Raw genomic sequence first — 9,572 nt, 5'->3', positions numbered from 1 at the left:
AGGAGCATAAAGTTATTTGCCAGAAATTAGTAAATAAATTTAGTGATCATTTAGTAAATTTATTACATACAATTTAGTAAATAAAATTAGCAACAATTAAGACACACATTTAAAAATGTGCTGTGAGCTCTAAATATATCGAAGACATTGGGAAATGTTACAGCTATGGTTTCCTTAAATCCTTGCAGGGTGACAGAACAATTCTAAAATGTCTTACTTAACCAGAATTTAAATTTCTGAAATATTACTTCAGGCAAACAGATGGGTAGCTTAGAAACGGGGTTAAGAGAAGACAAAGTATAAAAATCTGGAAGTAAGGAAGAAAGGAGATGTTTCTAGTCATTAGCTGCAACAATGCAGTGTACAATGAGACACAAAAACAGCCAAGAAAGTAAGGACAAAATTACGAAGTAATGATGATTTATATAATAAGACACTCTGAGACAGGACCGAAGCCACAATACACCAACGAGGAAATCTTGTTTGCTCAAATTATTTGTTTCTTCTGTCTAATGAACATAACTCTAATATACAGGCGATAACACTGGCATTTCTTTGAAATGTTGATTCAGTTTAATTATGAAAATCACCAAGGTATTTCCTAGCTGCTGTATCACTCCCTGTACTAGGATTAATCACATCAACATCATTCATTTAATCTTCAAAGAGGAAGCAGTTGTCCGCAAAAGCCTTCAAATAGCTTCATTAGTGCGATTTTTCAGTCTCAAACGCTTTGCTGGCAGCATATGATGGAGAGTAAGGTCATTATATTCTTCTATTTCCTAATCTAATTTTTTTAATGTTTCCACATTTAATATAGAAATGTGCAAGTGTGGAGGTCTTTGTTTGGCAAACAGCTCTAAATAAGAAGAGAATATGGATTTTGATTAACAAGATGTTTGGTCACTATGAATGACTTCGAGTCATGAAATTTGACGCACATGTCCAAAACCAGTTATTTTCCCCTTTGGGGCTTTTGCTTGATAGAAAAAAAATTGGGCCCCAAAATATTGCAGGTTATTTTGGCTTTGTTATCTTTTGTTTTATGTAAACAAAGAAAAACTTGGAGCATGAGAGGCATTTCCTGGTTCAGGCAGGAGAAGTACAATGGTCATCACAAATAAAATTCCTTCGGTGTTTTAAAATGAAAATAAATTTTATATTTAAAAATAGAAAAAAGCACTTAATAAGCATCATTTGCTATCTTAAAAGCACTAATAGTTCTTTTCCCACATTGGAAACCAATAGTTACCAGAGTCTCACAAAACAGCACTGTTCTATTTGAAGTACTGATCTAGTTACAGTGCCAACCATAAAAGTTACTCAGTCACAATAAAAAGAGTTAGGGTCTAGCACCTATTTAAGTGTGGTGCTAGTCTTCTATAATAATAGCACCTACTCTGGAGCATTATAAAATATATCATAAAATAAAATTTGCTGAGCCCTATTACCAAGAATCAAAACTTGCTAAATGGCACTTTAAACTTTGCATCTGATAAAAGAATGATTCATTTGGCATTTGACTGGCCCACTTGCAGCAATCATTACGTTGCTATATTCAGAGACTGTGCAAAGGGAAAAGTAAGAATAAATCATCCAGAGACGCTCTCGAGTTAATATCTTGTGACCACATAATGCCAAATTTTTAGCACAAGATCTGTCCATGACAGCATAAATAATGGAGTGTACTTGCAGTTCAGGTCAAGAGATTGGGGCTTTTGACCATGAAAAACAGTCTATAACTAACTGAAATGACATGACATAATTGCACAGAAATTGGTAACACAAATTATATAGAGAAAATTATGACATTGAAAATATTAACCTTATTTAAATTGCTTCAAATAAAATGGTAATGTATTTGTGAAACCAAATTCAAATCAACACAACATAATTTTAAGATAAAATACAATAATGAAAACAACTCTAAATGAAAATGATCCCGACTGCCTTTTGCCAGCCTTGATGAGAACACCAGAATAAACTGGCACTATTGGAAGAGAAGTAAGAAACTGTATCATCTATGTGTGTTCAACATGATTATAAGGGGAAAACTTGTGTGGTCTTTAACTTGAGTATGTATGATATTTTATGATTTACTATATATATAGTATATACACATATACACTTATACATATATATAGTTATACAGTAGATCATAAAACATATGTATGCTGTGTTAGACACTTGAGAAAATACAGAAATAAAGCATATAAGCTTTTCTTTTGAGAAGACATTATAGAAGAAAAGCCAAGGGTACAAGCAACTTCTTACAGCAGAAGGCAATGTAAGATAAAAGGTTACAGAAAGAAAAAGATGTCCCGTGCACAAAACTGGGATGTCTTCATGGTCTGGCAAACCCTTAGCTGTGCAGGGTGGGGAATGTGTTGAAGGGAAAAGATTTTCAGAGAAAACATTAATTCTTACAGTTTAAAATATTTTACCTACTCTTCCCACCACTTAATATATTTGTGTCTTCTGCAAAGAAGAATTACACTTTTTTTGAGTCAGAAAATCAAGAGAATTTTCATGAAAATAAACAAATTCATTATGACTCGGTATTCATTCCAGAGAACATTTATAATAGTACATGTCAGATGTTTAATCCACACAATGTGAAATAAAACAAAAATAAAGGCATAATAGTGAACATGAGCGAGTGTGTCTAACCATGTGGAAAGCATAGGACTACTTTTAAAATAACAACATATGGTTATTTTTGCTCATGTGAAGCTTGATAAAAATGATTACCATGAACACTGTGGTGGTCCATATCTTTAATTCAGCAGTCGGGAGGCAGATGCAGACAGATCTCTGTGAGTTTGAGGCCAGCCTGGTCTGTAGAGTGAGTTCCAGGACAGCCAAGGGTACACAGAGAAACCCTGTCTTGAAAAATGAAATGTATATATATCATCTTGAGACCATGCTTATAACTCTGTGTTTTTTATTATTCATTTTCATATGTGCACATTTTCAGTATCTGTCTGGAGTTTGGAGTAGAAATCTGATGGTAGATAACATATAACCTATGAAGACACATAGTGATGCAGAGAATCAAATATTTTATATAATAAAATCAATAAGTATGAATTCACTGGATTTACCTAACTCACAAATACTTCTAACATGATCTTGGAAATCTCAATAATCATCTTAAAAGTAAAGAGCCTGTCTGCAGTACCAGAAGATATTAACAAATCAACAGAGAGAATTAGGTTTGACTGTATATATACTCCTGCAGGCTAGCATGTAAAGGGTAAATCCTTCAGACTGAGAAATCCTTGGAAAGTTTGGGAAACAAAAGCAATCTTATACACACTAATCCTTGATATTGGTCCCTTCTGGACTTCTGAAATTCATCTGGCTAATTCCAGTACGTGCAGGGGCTCTTTAGGCTCCGTGCATAGCTGAAATGCCTCCTTCTCGAACTCGAAGGGGCTGAGAGTCACCTTTCTGACCATCTTTCCTGTCTTCTATATATCCTCATAAAATATTTACTCTTCTCCTGAATGACCACTCTGATTATCCTTAGACTCTTTCAGATTCCCTGATGATGTCATGGAAATGTTAAACCCATTATGCTAAGTTAGGACCTCCATCTGCAGTGACCTCTTGGCACAAGCTTCGAGGACAGCATGATATTTTTACATAAAAGTTAGTCTTCATTCAAATCCTTGAGGTCTGATCCTGAAAAAAAAAACACTGACAGCTCAATCAACCCTAATAAATACTTAACTAGGTCCATGGAAAAAACGCAGAATACAGTCCACCAAGAAAATCCATTACACATTTACAATTGAGTCATAAAATATGTCTATAAAGTGTACAATTATTTTGCCATATTTTTATTGGAAAATAAGCATTTAGCGTAATTTGCAGGTTTAACCCAAAGGTAGTGAGTGTACGACATTCTTTTTCATTAAGCTATTAGGGGAGTCAGGAGTGACAGCACCCAGCTCTAATTATCCTTAAAGTAGAGTTTCAAATTGATCATGCATAATGCAATTACAAATCATAATTAAATTAATTTATATTGATTTAAGATTTTATAAGTTTTTAATAACTACAGTGTAGAACATCTATTTCCACAAGCTAACATTGGTATTTCCAAGCTGGCGGAACACTCTCCTGTCACCAAGAACTTCATAAGCTTGAAGCTACTTTATTGTGGATGAGGACTAACTTTTGAACCTATAAAAGGGGGCTGGAGTCGGAGCTCAAAAGTTGAACCTCACACCTCCTGGAGGTCCTGGGTATTAACCTTGCCACCACTAAAAATGGTATCCCACATCTAGAATTTTGGAGCATTTAAATGCGGTTTTGCCACCAAATTACATTCCATTTAGAATCATCGGAGTTCTAAAATACATCCACATTGGAAGCATATGGCCCTCCCCTTTCAAATCACTCCTCTTGCCTCTGTTACCCCCACAAACAGTAGCTCAGGCCTTGTGTGAAGTTATCAGTGACTTTTCAGTACTCTTCTGGCGGTGCCATTGATTCAAATAGCAAAAAAAAAAGAAAGGGGGAGGGGATGCGAGTCCCAGAGTCCTTGCCCCAACTTTAATGCGAGTAGTGGGAACTTTGGAAACCCAAGCAAACTCTGCCCCACACAGCAACCTGCCCTGCCTCCAGCCTCAGTCCATCCCAGACATATCCCTGCTTCCCCAGCTACTGCTGTCAAGGAGTAAACTTTCTTTAGAAGTGCCCACATCCTAAGGCCCAGTCAAAGATACCAGGACACCTCCCCTGGTGTCTCCAGAACTGCAGAGAACAGGGAGCAGTGATGGTTCTGAAAGGGTCACTTTCTCTTGTGACAGAAACAAATATTGGAAAAGCTCGTCACTTCAGTCTGGTTTTGTCACTACTCAAGAATTAGTCCTGCATGACAGAGTGATGTAGGCGTTCAGTCAGATGTGTGGAGGAATCTAGACACACAGGCCACCTTTTCAGATCTCCAGAGCCTGGGAGCTGGGAGCTGCTTGTGACGGCCACAGCTCTCAGAGGGAAGTTTCGGTAAAGACTTGAGGATTTTTGTTGGGTTTTTTTTGTTGTTGTTGTTGTTGTTGTTGTTGTTGTTGCTTGGTTGGTTGGTTGGTTTTTTGTTTTGTTTTGTTATGTTTTTTTGGTGGTTATCTTTGAATGTCGTAAATGCCTTAAGGTCCTATGAGAGGAAAATGGAAATGAAGTCATCGGATTCAGGAGGGCCAGCTTGGAAATGGAAGCGATGTAAGAAAAGCTCATAAACGACTCCTATAGGCAGAGTGTCCTAGATTTCAGCAGATTTCAGTAGCCTCTCAGAAGGCCAGCTTGTCACCAAGCACCTCCTAGCTTTGGTGAGCAAGCTCCAAACATGCTGAGACAGGAATTCTACCTGCTACCTGGGCCACCTCTGCAGGCCCCATTTGCTGCTCATTAGCGACCCCTCTAGGTAAAGGGTGCAGCTTCAGGAGCACACAGAAGCCACATCAGAGCCCCTTCCTGGGACCACCAGGACCTCTAGGACTGAGTTCCTTGTGACCAAGACTGTGGAAATGGAGAAGCAGTAACAAGGGAAGAGTCCCATCCTCACCGCTCTGCAAGTCCATGACCTCAGAGCTTCCCAGCGTGCAGTGAGCAAAGGAGAAAAGTCTCCGGGCTCAGCCAGAGCTCATGAGGGCCCGAGAAGGGCAGGAGACATAGGATAGAAACCCGGAGCAGACACAGGATGGAGACAGAGGAAGTTCAGGAGCCCCTTTTGTTGACCACCTTTGACCTAAAATACGTTCTGTGAGTGTCAGTCATTGCAATGGCTTCAGATCCAAACAAGCTAATGTTGCTGTCTGTACAAGTGCTTTAGTTATTGAACAGCTCACATAAGTAAGCAGCCACTCACACGTGCCCGGGACAAGAAAGCACAAGGGGAGCCAAATTTCATCAGAGTCAGCTTGGTCTACACCCCTTCCCCGACATATGTCAGGACTGAAAACCTAAGACAAGTTTTGGTGGTAACTGCCAACGCTCCCTGTTCTACTTTCAATGCCCTGTGCTCTAAGTCTCATACTAACTGGTAAAACTAGTCTTCTGGTGTGGCTCAGATGTTTGTTTGGTTTTTTTTTCTTTTCTTTTTCTTTCTACTAAGGCACTTCCCATTACAGACAGGTGTAGCGCTCTCACTGAAGCTCTGTAAAAGGAACTTGATGACTTAGCCAAAGAATTCAGGAAGAGTCTTAAATTGTACTCTTTGCAATGAAAAGCCCTAGAGGGGAGAGGCACTGGGTAATCTCCAGCAATTTCTAAGCACGTGGCTGGGAGAAAATAAAACTAGCTCAAGCAACTATAACCCATTACTTCCGTTAGCTAATGTCAACAGATAGCAATATGAATTTTCTTAAACTTCAGTTAGAGTTTACCAGGAGACTCAAGACTGTAACCCTAGGACTGGAAATTCCAGGCTGGTCCTGTGTGCCATATTTCTGAGACTGAGATAATAAAACTTCCCTTCTCCTGCATAAATTACAGTATTTCCCCCTCCATAGTGAACTAAAACCCATTGGGAAGTGCAAGGAGATAGTTAAAATGAACTAGTTAAGTCTTCCAATTAAGGGTCAATTTTAGTATTTATTGAAAAAATGTGGGTGGGGTGGTCTGACATTTTCTTTGGTAGGGGACATCGGTATGTATGACCAGCAGTCTAGGTTGTTAAGTTTCCAAGCAGGAATGAGTTTAAAATGCATGGATTCTATTATGTGTACAATTTAATCACAAGGTATTTAAAATAGACATTTCCATCTAAAATCCAATCAGAAATCAACACAGTTCCTCGGGCATTAGATGATCATCTCGATTTTGCATTTGTAAACTGGGAGAAATAAATGTGACTTGTGGATACCAAGAGGTCAAGTACGGCTGCTCAAATATTTTTCTTACAAAATGACGGATTTATTAGACAAATAAGTAGCCTGGCTGATGCAAAACCCCCAGTGATTGAATTTTGACGTTAAGTCAACAACAACTCGAACTACATCAGTGCTTCAAGATTTAGTTATGATGGTAGAGATTACTGAACAAATAAGAGGCAGAAATGAATACAGATTTCCGAGGAGCTGCCCCTAGCATCCTCGTCTTGACATTCTCCTCCATATGCTCCCCCTCTCATACTGTATTCTAATTAAAGGACTTGTCTACGTCTCACGATTGGAAAGGAACTTTAAAATAATTAGGCATATTTTTCTGTTTAAAAAGAAAGCAGCCTCAGACAGAAAGCAAATTGAGTTTCATAATAAATTCCTTCCTGGCCTGAAAGTCACCCATAATTATATTGAAGGGAGAATGCATAAAGTGTTTTTCTCCCTTCCTTCTATCCTTCCTTTCTTCCTCCCTCCCTCCCTGCCTTCCTTCCTTTCTTTCTTTCCTTTTTCATAAAGAGTTTTGGTCAATACTCCTTCTTCTGTCCCTCATATTATAAAACACAGCACTTTGTGTAGTTTGAGCACACGGGCCATGTTAGCATCCCATCGGAAGATTAGGACCCACTGGTAAATAATTAAATTACCTACACAGTTTCAGGAGTATGTAAGATGCTCCAGGGTCAACAGCTGCTAGCACATGCTTGCGCTGGCCGTGGTGCTGGAATTTTGACTTGCAGTATAGGAGGCTCAGGCACCTCTCAAAGAAGATTAGGAGGAATTATCATGTATGTTTCTTGTGAAAGAAACCTTTAAAAGAATTGACACTACATTTAAAAATAAAGCAGTTAGCTTCGGGTATTTTCATGGACAAGAAGACTAATCTGTTCCTGGTGTGAAGAAAGTGTGTATTTTATATATGACCTCCTTATTGTAGAGGGAGGGTGACTCAGTTTCCCCTTGTGTTTTAATGGTGCCATCAAGCATACAATCTTTGTGCTTTCTCCTTTTTCCTGATTTCTCCTTCTCTTATGGCATGATTCTCACTATTGTCTCTAGTGTATGGAGTTTCTTGTTGTATAGAGAAAACTACATTTGATTTTAAGGCTTTGTCTTACTAAGGTCTTGAGATAACTTGTTCTTGCAACTAGAACTTTGCTCTCTGGGTGACCAGCCTCAGACTAGAGGCAATAAACTTGAGCCAGATCTTTATTTAAATGCAATGATAATTCCACTCTGGAAAATAAACGGCTCATCTAGGTTTCTCTCCCATTTTACCATATTCTCTTCCCATGCAAGCCTGCACCCCTAAATTGCACATATGTTGTCACTAGGCTAAACTTTAAAATCAAAGGTGCAAGACGACCCCCCTGGAAAGTACATCTAGCAGCCTAAAGTCTCACCTTGCATGGGCAATAGAGTCTACGCAAAGAAACACGTGATACATTGTTGCCCCTTGTTGCTCCCAGGATTAGATAGTTACTTGTAGCAAATTAAACCTTTCTATTAGGAAGGAGAATGTGCTCTTTAAAAAAACAAACAAACAAAACTAAATAGCATCCTGTTGCCAAAAATACTTCTGTTTACAGTTGCCTGGACTCATCTCTAGATTTATATTTCAATATGCTCTTTAGGATGCAAAATTCCTGTCAAATTAAAGAGTGCTCGTGTCTTGCCCGCTTCCAGCAAATCACCGCAGCACCTAATAAATCCAGCTGGGGTTCCTTTCCCGGCCTGATGCTGCTGAAGTCATTATTGTCCTGCCTTGCTTCGTGTCAGAGGCCTCTCTGCCTCATCTGTCATGAAACCAATTTCACTTTATTTACATCCATTTGCTAGTTTAATTACTGCGCTGATGAATAGCCTGGAGGAATTAAGTTACGAGTCTTTGGAAACCAAAAGCGACAGATATATGGGCTACCTTTTAACTACAGGGAAAGAAATAAAGGCTGGTGGCTTGCACCAAAATTTAAAGATAAAAAGTGTTTCTCCCTGCCAAGCTACTCTTGAAATCCAGGATGCGCCATCTTTATGTATTCATCATCTCTTGGATGGACGTATGATTTCAAATTCTTCATATTTACAGACAGACTTCAGTTTTGTATAATAGACTTTTCCATTTTTAATTGTATCACCCCCTTTTCTTCTTTTTTTTTCCTCAGTCACTTATGATTTCCCAGCCAAATCAATCAACCTTTAGTGGAATCTTTATTAAAGGCAGACACCAGTGTTAGCCTTTCCCTGTATCTAAGATAGACAGATGCCTTTATGAAAACTGTCAAACTTAATATCTCCAATCTACCACATAGAACAAAGTATGACACCTGTATTTTGCATATACTGTGACAGCACTAAGATAATTTTTGTTTCTTATAGTTAAACACAATCTCACTCTTGCCTTTAGTGTACTTTCACGTCTTGAGTAAAAGAATTCTTCTATCTTTCTCCTTCACACACCCAACATAACAGAATGTTGTGAATATGTGTGTGTGTGTGTGTGTGTGCGCGCGCGTGTGCACTAATGGCAAGGTCTTAAGATGTGTGTGAAAGACCTGACCTGCTCTCCAGTATATGTAAGTAATCGAATATTTATTCTCACACACACTTAAAACATAAGGTCAATAAACTTTTAGTCACTCCATATATTTCATATTAACTTCTGGGATATAAGCTTAATAATCATGG

This window comes from Mesocricetus auratus, unplaced genomic scaffold, assembly GCF_017639785.1.
Source record: "Mesocricetus auratus isolate SY011 unplaced genomic scaffold, BCM_Maur_2.0 Super-Scaffold_2245, whole genome shotgun sequence".
NCBI lineage: Eukaryota > Metazoa > Chordata > Mammalia > Rodentia > Cricetidae > Mesocricetus > Mesocricetus auratus.
This window is presented reverse-complemented; position numbering follows the sequence as displayed.